Here is a 14934-nt window from a genome sequence, read left to right on the forward strand (position 1 = left end):
CGGAAAAAAACAGGAAAAATAGACATCTTTTCAAATGGATTTTTTGGAAACACTCAACCAAGTCTCATTCTAATTTTTGCAACGCATACATTGCCTCAAATGCTGGCAATTAATCCTAGCTTTGAAATAGAAGAGCATCCCGTTACAGAGCTGTTTCCACTCACGTGTGCCCTATAGAATTCTTCTGGCACGGTGCCGGGATACCTGCGCTGATAAGGCTCCAAGTTTTGACTTGCCGTAGCTAAACTACAGACATTGGAAGGGAAGTAGCAATATATAAAGGATACGGGAGAAACGGCAGGATCAAGTAACTTCCTTCATTTTTCTTACAGCCCGTGAGCAACCTGGTTGGAAACGTCGTTACGGTGAGTGTTCCATGCCTGATTTGCTGGTTTCTCTTGTCGCAGCGGTTCTTAAGAAGCCCAAATCCCAAGCCAGATCTCAATTGGTAAAGCCTGCAGAGATGTGCAGGATCAGGCAAAAGGACAAATCAGCGGGATTCTAACGGGAGTATCAGCACTCATAACGATGTTCTTTGCAGTGCCCCTTCTCTTGTTGAGATTCTGCAGGTGTCTGTTCTTGATACCCCATTTAGAACAACTCCACACAGATGTCATACAGGTTGGGTCGTGCGCTTCACTGCAATGCAGACCGTTGCAGTAGATATTACAGTATCTCCTTGGACCTGAGACACACGGTCTCCAGTGCATTAGGATTAGACGTGAGCATGTTAGACAAACATCTCTTATGGATGGTCTAGATGACAAGTTTTCTAAGTCCGGGTCATGGCTTGCAAGGACAGGCCTGTGGTTGGCCATCAAACACTTTCTTTACCTGCACCTACGCAGGTACGGGCGCTCGCGGCTCCAGTTGGCCACGGATCTCCGTTGCTGCCCATGGCAATTGCAGGAGACGTTGCGGAACGGGACACCGCATTCCACTGCTCCCATTTGCCAGTAACGGTGATTTGTGGTCAGCGCGAGCAACGATCGCTCATACCTGAACAGGTAAACCAAGGGTCTCACGGTCTATCAGCTTGTCCTGACCTGGAGCAACTCAGAGTTTGCAAATTTCTAATTTGGATGGCGCTTGGCCCTTGTAGGAGCGCGTGGGCCTGGACATCATGAGCTCTGAAGGTCACTTCTAGTTCTGTGATCCTTTGATTCTGGTATACTAAAGTGTGACTGCTCAGCCTACTGAAGGAAGGTGGAGAGAAAAAGGAGAGACACAGAGAGGGGCAATGACCACTCTAATACTTCTTTCACATTTCCGCTCTCTGTGAAATAGAGTAGTGTCATTGTGAGATTTTTGTTTTCTTTAACACCCTCTTGAGGACACGGCTGAAAGCACTCTTGCTGTGAGCATTCAAAGTCGTCTTCCAATTTTTCTAATCTTGCATCAAAAAGAACTAAACCGAAGCATGGGGAACGTTCTGGCTCTTCATCCTCCACGTCTTTTTCATCCCACCCTCCTCCATCCCGCTCTAACGCCCTTTTTTCCGTGAGAAAATCAAGGGGGGAGGCGAAATGTTCCAGTTTTCATAAAGGAAACGGTTCAAAACATTTTGGAACGTGTAAAAGCCCCTGGACATTTAACAGGAAAATGGACCAAAACACTACTTTTTCAAAGAGCGCTTGTAAAAGGGGAAAAGGTATGGCAATCTAGAAAAGATGGTTGGAATCCTAGATGAGAAAATTGCAAACCTCTCTCAGTTTTGATTTGCATACTAAAAGGAGAAAATGGGAAAAATAGACATCTTTTCAAATGGATTGTTTGGAAACACTCAGCCAAGCCTTATTCTAATTTTTTCAACACATAAATTGCCTCAAACCCCGGCAGTTAATCCTAGCTTTGAAAAAGAAGAGCAGCCCGTTACAGAGCTGTTTGCACTCACGTGTGCCCTATAGACTTGTTCTGGCAGGTTGCCGGGAGAGCTGCGCTGACAAGGCTCCAAGATTTGACTAGCTGTAGCTAAATTCCACAGATTGGGATGGAAGTAGGAATATATAAACGATACTGGAGAAACAGCAGGATCAAGTAACTTCCTTCATTTTTCTTACAGCCCGTGAGCAACCTGGTTGAAAACATCGCTACGGTGAGTGTTCCATGCCTGATTTGTTGTCGGGCTGGTTTCTCTTCTCGCAGCGGTTCTTAAGAAGCCCAAATCCCAAGCCAGTTCTCAGTTGGTATAGCCTGCAGAGATGTGCAGGATCGGGGCAAAGGACAAATCAGTGGGATTCTAAGTTCTAACGGGAGTATAAGCACTGATAATGATGTTCTTTGCAGTGCCCCTTCTCTCTGTTGAGATTCTGTACGGGTCTGTTCTTGATACCCCATTAAGAACAACCCCATGCTGACCTCATAGATGTTGGGGGGTGCGGTTCACTGCAATGCTCTCTTTTGCAGTGGATATTACAGTATCATTTTGGACCCTGAGACACACGGTTTCCACTTCATTAGGATTAGACATGGGTAGGTCAGACAAACATCTCTTAAGAATGGTCTAGATCAGCATTTGCCAAAGTCAAAGCTCCAAGTTCTGACTTGCTGTTGCTAAACTATGCAGATTGGGAGGGAAGTAGCAGTATATAAACGATACTGGAGAAACGGCAGGATCAAGTAACTTCCTTCATTTTTCTTACAGCCCGTGAGCAACCTGGTTGGAAACGTCGTTACAGTGAGTGTTCCATACCTGATTTGTTGTCGGGCTGGTTTCTCTTCTCTCAGCGGTTCTTAAGAAGCCCAAATTCCAAGCCAGTTCCCAACTGGTAAAGCCTGCAGAGATGTGCAAAATCTGGCCAAGGAACAAATCAGCAGGATTCTAAGTTCTAACGGGAGTATCAGCACTGATAACGATGTTCTTTGCACTATCCCTTCTCTTGTTCTTGATACGCTGTTAAGAACAACTCCACGCTGATGTCATACACGTTGGGTCATGCGGTTCACTGCAATGCTCACCGTTGTAGTGGATATTACAGTATCAACTTGGACCTGAGACACACGGTCTCCACTGCATTAGGATTAGACATGAGCATGTTAGACAAACATCTCTTAAGGATGGTCTAGATGACAAGTTTTCTAAGTCCGGGTCCTAGCTTGCAAGGACAGGCCTGTGGTTGGCCATCAAACACTTTCTTTACCTGCACCTACGCAGTTACGGGCGCTCGCGGCTCCAGTTGGCCACGGATCTCCGTTGTTGCCCATGGGAATTGCAGGAGACGGTGCGGAACGGGACACCGCATTCCACCGCTCCCATTGGCCAGTAACGGTGATTTGTGGTCAGCGGGAGCGACGATCTCCCATACCTGAACAGGTAAACCAAGGGTCTCACGGGCTATCAGCGGCTTCTCCTGACCTGGAGCAACTCAGAGTTCGGAAACTTCTACTTTGGATGGTGCTTTGCCCTTGTAGGAGCGCGTGGGCCTGGACATCATGAGCTCTGAAGGTCACTTCTAGTTCTGTGATCCTTTGATTCTGGTATACTAAAGTGTGACTGCTCAGCCTACTGAAAGAAGGTGGAGAGAAAAAGGAGAGACACAGAGAGGGGCCATGACCACTCTAATACGTAAATCTTTCACATTTCCACTCTCTGTGAAATAGAGTAGTGTCATTGTGAGATTTTTGTTTTCTTTAACACCCTCTTGAGGACACCGCTGAAAGCACTCCTGGTGTGAACATTCAAAGTCGTTTTCCAATTTTTCTAATCTTGCATCAAAAAGAACTAAACCGAAGCATGGGGAACGTTCTGGCTCTTCATCCTCGATGTCTTTTTCATCCCACCCTCCTCCACCCCACTCTAACGCCTTCTTTACGTGAGAAAGTCAAGGGGGGCGGGAACGTTCCAGTTTTCATAAAGGAAACAGTTTAAAACATTTTGGAACGTGTAACAGCCCATCGATATTTTGCACGGAAATGGACCAAAACACTACTTTGTCAAACAGTGCTTGTAAGAGGGGAAAAGGTATGGTAATCTAGAAAAGATGGTTGGAATCCTAGATGAGAAAATTGCGAACCACTCTCAGTTTTGATTTTCACACAAAACGGAAAAAAACAGGAAAAATAGACATCTTTTCAAATGGATTTTTTGGAAACACTCAACCAAGTCTCATTCTAATTTTTGCAACGCATACATTGCCTCAAATGCTGGCAATTAATCCTAGCTTTGAAATAGAAGAGCATCCCGTTACAGAGCTGTTTGCACTCACGTGTGCCCTATAGAATTCTTCTGGCACGGTGCCGGGATACCTGCGCTGATAAGGCTCCAAGTTTTGACTTGCCGTAGCTAAACTACAGACATTGGAAGGGAAGTAGCATTATATAAAGGATACGGGAAAAACGGCAGGATCAAGTAACTTCCTTCATTTTTCTTACAGCCCGTGAGCAACCTGGTTGGAAACGTCGTTACGGTGAGTGTTCCATGCCTGATTTGACGTCCGGCTGGTTTCTCTTCTCGCAGCGGTTCTTAAGAAGCCCAAATCCCAAGCCAGATCTCAATTGGTAAAGCCTGCAGAGATGTGCAGGGTCGGGCAAAAGGACAAATCAGCGGGATTCTAACGGGAGTATCAGCACTGATAATGATGTTCTTTCCAGTGCCCCTTCTCTTGTTGAGATTCTGCAGGTGTCTGTTCTTGATACCCCATTTAGAACAACTCCACACAGATGTCATACAGGTTGGGTCGTGCGCTTCACTGCAATGCAGACCGTTGCAGTAGATATTACAGTATCTCCTTGGACCTGAGACACACGGTCTCCAGTGCATTAGGATTAGACGTGAGCATGTTAGACAAACATCTCTTATGGATGGTCTAGATGACAAGTTTTCTAAGTCCGGGTCATGGCTTGCAAGGACAGGCCTGTGGTTGGCCATCAAACACTTTCTTTACCTGCACGTACGCAGGTACGGGCGCTCGCGGCTCCAGGTGGCCTCGGATCTCCGTTGCTGCCCATGGCAATTGCAGGAGACGTTGCGGAACGGGACACCGCATTCCACTGCTCCCATTTGCCAGTAACGGTGATTTGTGGTCAGCGCGAGCAACGATCGCTCATACCTGAACAGGTAAACCAAGGGTCTCACGGTCTATCAGCTTGTCTTGACCTGGAGCAACTCAGAGTTTGCAAATTTCTAATTTGGATGGCGCTTGGCCCTTGTAGGAGCGCGTGGGCCTGGACATCATGAGCTCTGAAGGTCACTTCTAGTTCTGTGATCCTTTGATTCTGGTATACTAAAGTGTGACTGCTCAGCCTACTGAAGGAAGGTGGAGAGAAAAAGGAGAGACACAGAGAGGGGCAATGACCACTCTAATACTTCTTTCACATTTCCGCTCTCTGTGAAATAGAGTAGTGTCATTGTGAGATTTTTGTTTTCTTTAACACCCTCTTGAGGACACGGCTGAAAGCACTCTTGCTGTGAGCATTCATAGTCGTCTTCCAATTTTTCTAATCTTGCATCAAAAAGAACTAAACCGAAGCATAGGGAACGTTCTGGCTCTTCATCCTCCACGTCTTTTTCATCCCACCCTCCTCCATCCCGCTCTAAGGCCCTTTTTTCCGTGAGAAAGTCAAGGGGGGAGGCGAAATGTTCCAGTTTTCATAAAGGAAACGGTTTAAAACATTTTGGAACGTGTAAAAGCCCCTGGACATTTCACAGGGAAATGGACCAAAACACTACTTTTTCAAAGAGCGCTTGTAAAAGGGGAAAAGGTATGGCAATCTAGAAAAGATGGTTGGAATCCTTGATGAGAAAATTGCGAACCTCTCTCAGTTTTGATTTGCATACTAAAAATGGAGAAAATGGGAAAAATAGACATCTTTTCAAATGGATTGTTTGGAAACACTCAACCAAGCCTGATTCTAATTTTTTCAACACATAAATTGCCTCAAACCCCGGCAATTAATCCTAGCTTTGAAAAAGAAGAGCAGCCCGTTACAGAGCTGTTTGCACTCACGTGTACCCTATAGAATTGTTCTGGCAGGTTGCCGGGAGAGCTGCACTGACAAGGTCCAAAGATTTGACTAGCTGTAGCTAAATTCCACAGATTGGGATGGAAGTAGGAATATATAAACGATACTGGAGAAACAGCAGGATCAAGTAATTTCCTTCATTTTTCTTACAGCCCGTGAGCAACCTGGTTGAAAACGTCGCTACAGTGAGTGATCCATGCCTGATTTGCTGTCAGGCTGGTTTCTCTTTTTGCAGCGGTTCTTAAGAAGCCCAAATCCCAAGCCAGTTCTCAATTGGTAAAGCCTGCAGAGATGTGCAGGATCGGGGCAAAGGACAAATCAGCGGTATTCTATGTTCTAACGGGAGTAAAAGCACTGATAATGATGTTCTTTGCAGTGCCCCTTCTCTCTGTTGAGATTCTGTAGGGCTCTGTTCTTGATACCCCATTACGAACAACCCCACGCTGACCTCATAGATGTTGGGGGGTGCGGTTCACTGCAATGCTCTCTTTTGCAGTGGATATTACAGTATCATTTTGGACCCTGAGACACACGGTTTCCACTTCATTAGGATTAGACATGGGCAGGTCAGACAAACATCTCTTAAGAATGGTCTAGATCAGCATTTGCCAAAGTCAAAGCTCCAAGTTCTGACTTGCTGTTGCTAAACTATGCAGATTGGGAGGGAAGTAGCAGTATATAAACAATACTGGAGAAAGAGCAGGATCAAGTAACTTCCTTCATTTTTCTTACAGCCCGTGAGCAACCTGGTTGGAAACGTCGTTACGGTGAGTGTTCCATACCTGATTTGTTGTCCGGCTGGTTTCTCTTCTCTCAGCGGTTCTTAGGAAGCCCAAATTCCAAGCCAGTTCTCAATTGGTAAAGCCTGCAGAGATGTGCAAAATCGGGCCAAGGGACAAATCAGCAGGATTCTAAGTTCTAACGGGAGTATCAGCACTGATAACGATGTTCTTTGCACTATCCCTTCTCTTGTTGAGATTCTGTAGGGGTCTGTTCTTGATACGCCGTTAAGAACAACTCCACGCTGATGTCATACACGTTGGGTCGTGCAGTTCACTGCAATGCTCACCGTTGCAGTGGATATTACAGTATCACCTTGGACCTGAGACACACTGTCTCCACTGCATTAGGATTAGACGTGAGCATGTTAGACAAACATCTCTTAAGGATAGTCTAGTTGACAAGTTTTCTAAGTCCGGGTACTGGCTTGCAATTACAGGCCTGTGGTTGGCCATCAAACACTTTCTTTACCTGCACCTACGCAGTTACGGGCGCTCGCGGCTCCAGTTGGCCACTGATCTCCGTTGTTGACCATGGGAATTGCAGGAGACGGTGCGGAACGGGACACAGCATTCCACCACTCCCATTGGCCAGTAACGGTGATTTGTGGTCAGAGGGAGCGACGATCTCCCATACCTGAACAGGTAAACCAAGGGTCTCGCGGGCTATCTACGGCTTGTCCTGACCTGGAGCAACTCAGAGTTTGCAAACTTCTAATTAGGATGGCGCTTGGCCCTTGCAGGAGCGCGTGGGCCTGGACATCATGAGCTCTGAAGGTCACTTCTAGTTCTGTGATCCTTTGATTCTGGTATACTAAAGTGTGACTGCTCAGCCTACTGAAAGAAGGTGGAGAGAAAAAGGAGAGACACAGAGGGGGCAATGACCACTCTAATACGTAAATCTTTCACATTTCCACTCTCTGTGAAATAGAGTAGTGTCATTGTGAGATTTTTGTTTTCTTTAACACCCTCTTGTGGACACCGCTGAAAGCACTCTTGGTGTGAGCATTCAAAGTCGTCTTCCAATTTTTCTAATCTTGCATCAAAAAGAACTAAACCGAAGCATGGGGAACGTTCTGGCTCTTCATCCTCGACGTCTTTTTCATCCCACCCTCCTCCACTCCACTCTAACGCCTTCTTTACGTGAGAAAGTCAAGGGGGGCGGGAACGTTCCAGTTTTCATAAAGGAAACGGTTTAAAACATTTTGGAACGTGTAAAAGCCCATCGATATTTTGCACGGAAATGGACCAAAACACTACTTTCTCAAAGAGCTCTTGTAAAAGGGGAAAAGGTCTGGCAATCTAGAAAAGATGGTTGGAATCCTAGATGAGAAAATTGCGAACCTCTCTCAGTTTTGATTTGCATACTAAAAGGAGAAAATGGGAAAAATAGACATCTTTTCAAATGGATTGTTTGGAAACACTCAACCAAGCCTGATTCTAATTTTTTCAACACATAAATTGCCTCAAACCCCGGCAATTAATCCTAGCTTTGAAAAAGAAGAGCAGCCCGTTACAGAGCTGTTTGCACTCACGTGTGCCCTATAGAATTGTTCTGGCAGGTTGCCGGGAGAGCTGCGCTGACAAGGCTCCAAGATTTGACTAGCTGTAGCTAAATTCCACAGATTGGGATGGAAGTAGGAATATATAAATGATACTGGAGAAACAGCAGGATCAAGTAACTTCCTTCATTTTTCTTACAGCCCGTGAGCAACCTGGTTGAAAACGTCGCTACGGTGAGTGTTCCATGCCTGATTTGTTGTCGGGCTGGTTTCTCTTCTCGCAGCGGTTCTTAAGAAGTCCAAATCCCAAGCCAGTTCTCAATTGGTAAAGCCTGCAGAGATGTGCAGGATCGGGGCAAAGGACAAATCAGCGGGATTCTAAGTTCTAACGGGAGTATAAGCACTGATAATGATGTTCTTTGCAGTGCCCCTTCTCTCTGTTGAGATTCTCTACGGGTCTGTTCTTGATACCCCATTAAGAACAACCCCACGCTGACCTCATAGATGTTGGGGGGTGCGGTTCACTGCAATGCTCCCTGTTGCAGTGGTTATTACAGTATCATTTTGGACCCTGAGACACACGGTTTCCACTTCTTTAGGATTAGACATGAGCAGGTCAGACAAACATTTGTTAAGAATGGTCTAGACCAGCATTTGCCAAAGTCAAAGCTCCAAGTTCTGACTTGCTGTTGCTAAACTATGCAGATTGGGAGGGAAGTAGCAGTATATAAACGATACTGGAGAAAGAGCAGGATCAAGTAACTTCCTTCATTTTTCTTACAGCCCGTGAGCAACCTGGTTGGAAACGTCGTTACAGTGAGTGTTCCATACCTGATTTGTTGTCGGGCTGGTTTCTCTTCTCTCAGCGGTTCTTAAGAAGCCCAAATTCCAAGCCAGTTCTCAATTGGTAAAGTCTGCAGAGATGTGCAAAATCTGGCCAAGGAACAAATCAGCAGGATTCTAAGTTCTAACGGGAGTATCAGCACTGATAACGATGTTCTTTGCACTATCCCTTCTCTTGTTCTTGATACGCCGTTAAGAACAACTCCACGCTGATGTCATACACGTTGGGTCGTGCGGTTCACTGCAATGCTCACCGTTGCAGTGGATATTACAGTATCAACTTGGACCTGAGACACACGGTCTCCACTGCATTAGGATTAGACGTGAGCATGTTAGACAAACATCTCTTAAGGATGGTCTAGATGACAAGTTTTCTAAGTCCGGGTCCTGGCTTGCAAGGACAGGCCTGTGGTTGGCCATCAAACACTTTCTTTACCTGCACCTACGCAGTTACGGGCGCTCGCGGCTCCAGTTGGCCACGGATCTCCGTTGTTGCCCATGGGAATTGCAGGAGACGGTGCGGAACGGGACACCGCATTCCACCGCTCCTATTGGCCAGTAACGGTGATTTGTGGTCAGCGGGAGCGACGATCTCCCATATCTGAACAGGTAAACTAAGGGTCTCATGGGCTATCAGCGGCTTCTCCTGACCTGGAGCAACTCAGAGTTTGGAAACTTCTAATTTGGATGGCGCTTTGCCCTTGTAGGAGCGCGTGGGCCTGGACATCATGAGCTCTGAAGGTCACTTCTAGTTCTGTGATCCTTTGATTCTGGTATACTAAAGTGTGACTGCTCAGCCTACTGAAAGAAGGTGGAGAGACAAAGGAGAGACACAGAGAGGGGCCATGACCACTCTAATACGTAAATCTTTCACATTTGCACTCTCTGTGAAATAGTGTCACCGTGAGATTTTTGTTTTCTTTAACACCCTCTTGTGGACACCGCTGAAAGCACTCTCGGTGTGAGCATTCAAAGTCGTCTTCCAATTTTTCTAATCTTGCATCAAAAAGAACTAAACCGAAGCATGGGGTACGTTCTGGCTCTTCATCCTCCACGTCTTTTTCATCCCACCCTCCTCCACCCCACTCTAACGCCTTCTTTATGTGAGAAAGTCAAGGGGGACGGGAACGTTCCAGTTTTCATAAAGGAAACAGTTTAAAACATTTTGGAACGTGTAACAGCCCATCGATATTTTGCACGGAAATGGACCAAAACACTACTTTGTCAAACAGTGCTTGTAAGAGGGGAAAAGGTATGGTAATCTAGAAAAGATGGTTGGAATCCTAGATGAGAAAATTGCGAACCACTCTCAGTTTTGATTTTCACACAAAACGGAAAAAAACAGGAAAAATAGACATCTTTTCAAATGGATTTTTTGGAAACACTCAACCAAGTCTCATTCTAATTTTTGCAATGCATACATTGCCTCAAATGCTGGCAATTAATCCTAGCTTTGAAATAGAAGAGCATCCCGTTACAGAGCTGTTTCCACTCAAGTGTGCCCTATAGAATTCTTCTGGCACGGTGCCGGGATACCTGCGCTGATAAGGCTCCAAGTTTTGACTTGCCGTAGCTAAACTACAGACATTGGAAGGGAAGTAACAATATATAAAGGATACGGGAAAAACGGCAGGATCAAGTAACTTCCTTCATTTTTCTTACAGCCCGTGAGCAACCTGGTTGGAAACGTCGTTACGGTGAGTGTTCCATGCCTGATTTGACTTCCGGCTGGTTTCTCTTCTCGCAGCGGTTCTTAAGAAGCCCAAATCCCAAGCCAGATCTCAATTGGTAAAGCCTGCAGAGATGTGCAGGATCGGGCAAAAGGAGAAATCAGCGGGATTCTAACTGGAGTATCAGCACTGATAATGATGTTCTTTGCAGTGCCCCTTCTCTTGTTGAGATTCTGCAGGTGTCTGTTCTTGATACCCCATTTAGAACAACTCCACACAGATGTCATACAGGTTGGGTCGTGCGCTTCACTGCAATGCAGACCGTTGCAGTAGATATTACAGTATCTCCTTGGACCTGAGACACACGGTCTCCAGTGCATTAGGATTAGACGTGAGCATGTTAGACAAACATCTCTTATGGATGGTCTAGATGACAAGTTTTCTAAGTCCGGGTCATGGCTTGCAAGGACAGGCCTGTGGTTGGCCATCAAACACTTTCTTTACCTGCACCTACGCAGGTACGGGCGCTCGCGGCTCCAGTTGGCCACGGATCTCCGTTGCTGCCCATGGCAATTGCAGGAGACGTTGCGGAACGGGACACCGCATTCCACTGCTCCCATTGGCCAGTAACGGTGATTTGTGGTCAGCGCGAGCAACGATCGCTCATACCTGAACAGGTAAACCAAGGGTCTCAGGGGCTATCAGCTTGTCCTGACCTGGAGCAACTCAGAGTTTGCAAATTTCTAATTTGGATGGCGCTTGGCCCTTGTAGGAGCGCGTGGGCCTGGACATCATGAGCTCTGAAGGTCACTTCTAGTTCTGTGATCCTTTGATTCTGGTATACTAAAGTGTGACTGCTCAGCCTACTGAAGGAAGGTGGGGAGAAAAAGGAGAGACACAGAGAGGGGCAATGACCACTCTAATACTTCTTTCACATTTCCGCTCTCTGTGAAATAGAGTAGTGTCATTGTGAGATTTTTGTTTTCTTTAACACCCTCTTGAGGACACGGCTGAAAGCACTCTTGCTGTGAGCATTCAAAGTCGTCTTCCAATTTTTCTAATCTTGCATCAAAAAGAACTAAACCAAAGCATGGGGAACGTTCTGGCTCTTCATCCTCCACGTCTTTTTCATCCCACCCTCCTCCATCCCGCTCTAAGGCCCTTTTTTCCGTGAGAATGTCAAGGGGGGAGGCGAAATGTTCCAATTTTCATAAAGGAAACGGTTTAAAACATTTTGGAACGTGTAAAAGCCCCTGGACATTTCACAGGGAAATGGACCAAAACACTACTTTTTCAAAGAGCGCTTGTAAAAGGGGAAAAGGTATGGCAATCTAGAAAAGATGGTTGGAATCCTTGATGAGAAAATTGCGAACCTCTCTCAGTTTTGATTTGCATACTAAAAATGGAGAAAATGGGAAAAATAGACATCTTTTCAAATGGATTGTTTGGAAACACTCAACCAAGCCTGATTCTAATTTTTTCAACACATAAATTGCCTCAAACCCCGGCAGTTAATCCTAGCTTTGAAAAAGAAGAGCAGCCCGTTACAGAGCTGTTTGCACTCACGTGTGCCCTATAGAATTGTTCTGGCAGGTTGCCGGGAGAGCTGCGCTGACAAGGCTCCAAGATTTGACTAGCTGTAGCTAAATTCCACAGATTGGGATGGAAGTAGGAATATATAAACGATACTGGAGAATCAGCAGGATCAAGTAATTTCCTTCATTTTTCTTACAGCCCGTGAGCAACCTGGTTGAAAACATCGCTACGGTGAGTGTTCCATGCCTGATTTGTTGTCGGGCTGGTTTCTCTTTTCGCAGCGGTTCTTAAGAAGCCCAAATCCCAAGCCAGTTCTCAGTTGGTATAGCCTGCAGAGATGTGCAGGATCGGGGCAAAGGACAAATCAGTGGGATTCTAAGTTCTAACGGGAGTATAAGCACTGATAATGATGTTCTTTGCAGTGCCCCTTCTCTCTGTTGAGATTCTGTAAGGGTCTGTTCTTGATACCCCATTAAGAACAACCCCACGCTGACCTCATAGATGTTGGGGGGTGCGGTTCACTGCAATGCTCTCTTTTGCAGTGGATATTACAGTATCATTTTGGACCCTGAGACACACGGTTTCCACTTCATTAGGATTAGACATGGGCAGGTCAGACAAACATCTCTTAAGAATGGTCTAGATCAGCATTTGCCAAAGTCAAAGCTCCAAGTTCTGACTTGCTGTTGCTAAACTATGCAGATTGGGAGGGAAGTAGCAGTATATAAACGATACTGGAGAAAGAGCAGGATCAAGTAACTTCCTTCATTTTTCTTACAGCCCGTGAGCAACCTGGTTGGAAACGTCGTTACAGTGAGTGTTCCATGCCTGATTTGTTGTCCGGCTGGTTTCTCTTCTCTCAGCGGTTCTTAGGAAGCCCAAATTCCAAGCCAGTTCTCAATTGGTAAAGCCTGCAGAGATGTGCAAAATCTGGCCAAGGGACAAATCAGCAGGATTCTAAGTTCTAACGGGAGTATCAGCACTGATAACGATGTTCTTTGCTCTATCCCTTCTCTTGTTGAGATTCTGTAGGGGTCTGTTCTTGATACGCCGTTTATAACAACTCCACGCTGATGTCATACACGTTGGGTCGCGCGGTTCACTGCAATGCTCACCGTTGCAGTGGATATTACAGTATCACCTTGGACCTGAGACACACTGTCTCCACTGCATTAGGATTAGATGTGAGCATGTTAGACAAACATCTCTTAAGGATGGTCTAGATGAGAAGTTTGCTAAGTCCGGGTTCTAGCTTGCAAGTACAGGCCTGTGGCTGGCCATCAAACACTTTCTTTACCTGCACCTACGCAGTTACGGGCGCTCGAGGCTCCAGTTGGCCACGGATCTCCGTTGTTGCCCATGGTAATTGTAGGAGACAGTGCGGAATGGGACACCGCATTCCACCGCTCCCATTGGCCAGTAACGGTGATTTGTGGTCAGAGGGAGCGACGATCGCCCATATCTGAACAGGTAAACCAAGGGTCTCGCGGGCTATCTGCGGCTTGTCCTGACCTGGAGCATCTCAGAGTTTGCAAACTTCTAATTTGGATGGCGCTTGGCCCTTATAGGAGCGCGTGGGCCTGGACATCATGAGCTCTGAAGGTCAGTTCTAGTTCTGTGATCCTTTGATTCTGGTATACTAAAGTGTGACTGCTCAGCCTACTGAAGGAAGGTGGAGAGAAAAAGGAGACACACAGAGGGGCAAAGACCACTCTAATACGTAAATCTTTCACATTTCCACTCTCTGTGAAATAGAGTAGTGTCATTGTGAGATTTTTGTTTTCTTTAACACCCTCCTGTGGACACCGCTGAAAGCACTCTTGGTGTGAGTATTCAAAGTCTCCTCCAATTTTTCTAATCTTGCATCAAAAAGAACTAAACCGAAGCATGGGGAACGTTCTGGCTCTTCATCCTCCACGTCTTTTTCATCCCACCCTCCTCCATCCCGCTCTAAGGCCCTTTTTTCCGTGAGAAAGTCAAGGGGGGAGGCGAAATGTTCCAGTTTTCATAAAGGAAATGGTTTAAAACATTTTGGAACGTGTAAAAGCCCCTGGACATTTCACAGGGAAATGGACCAAAACACTACTTTTTCAAAGAGCGCTTGTAAAAGGGGAAAAGGTATGGCAATCTAGGAAAGATGGTTGGAATCCTAGATGAGAAAATTGCGAACCTCTTTCAGTTTTGATTTGCATACTAAAAGGAGAAAATCGGAAAAATAGACATCTTTTCAAATGGATTGTTTGGAAACACTCAACCAAGCCTGATTCTAATTTTTTCAACACATAAATTGCCTCAAACCCCGGCAATTAATCCTAGCTTTGAAAAAGAAGAGCAGCCCGTTACAGAGCTGTTTGCACTCACGTGTGCCCTATAGAATTGTTCTGGCAGGTTGCCGGGAGAGCTGCGCTGACAAGGCTCCAAGATTTGACTAGCTGTAGCTAAATTCCACAGATTGGGATGGAAGTAGGAATATATAAACGATACTGGAGAAACATCAGGATCAAGTAATTTCCTTCATTTTTCTTACAGCCTGTGAGCAACCTGGTTGAAAACGTCGCTACGGTAAGTGTTCCATGCCTGATTTGTTGTCGGGCTCGTTTCTCTTCTCGCAGCGGTTCTTAAGAAGCCCAAATCCCAAGCCAG

Source organism: Pelodiscus sinensis, chromosome 22 (genome assembly GCF_052426305.1).
Source record: "Pelodiscus sinensis isolate ZL-2025 chromosome 22, ASM5242630v1, whole genome shotgun sequence".
NCBI lineage: Eukaryota > Metazoa > Chordata > Testudines > Trionychidae > Pelodiscus > Pelodiscus sinensis.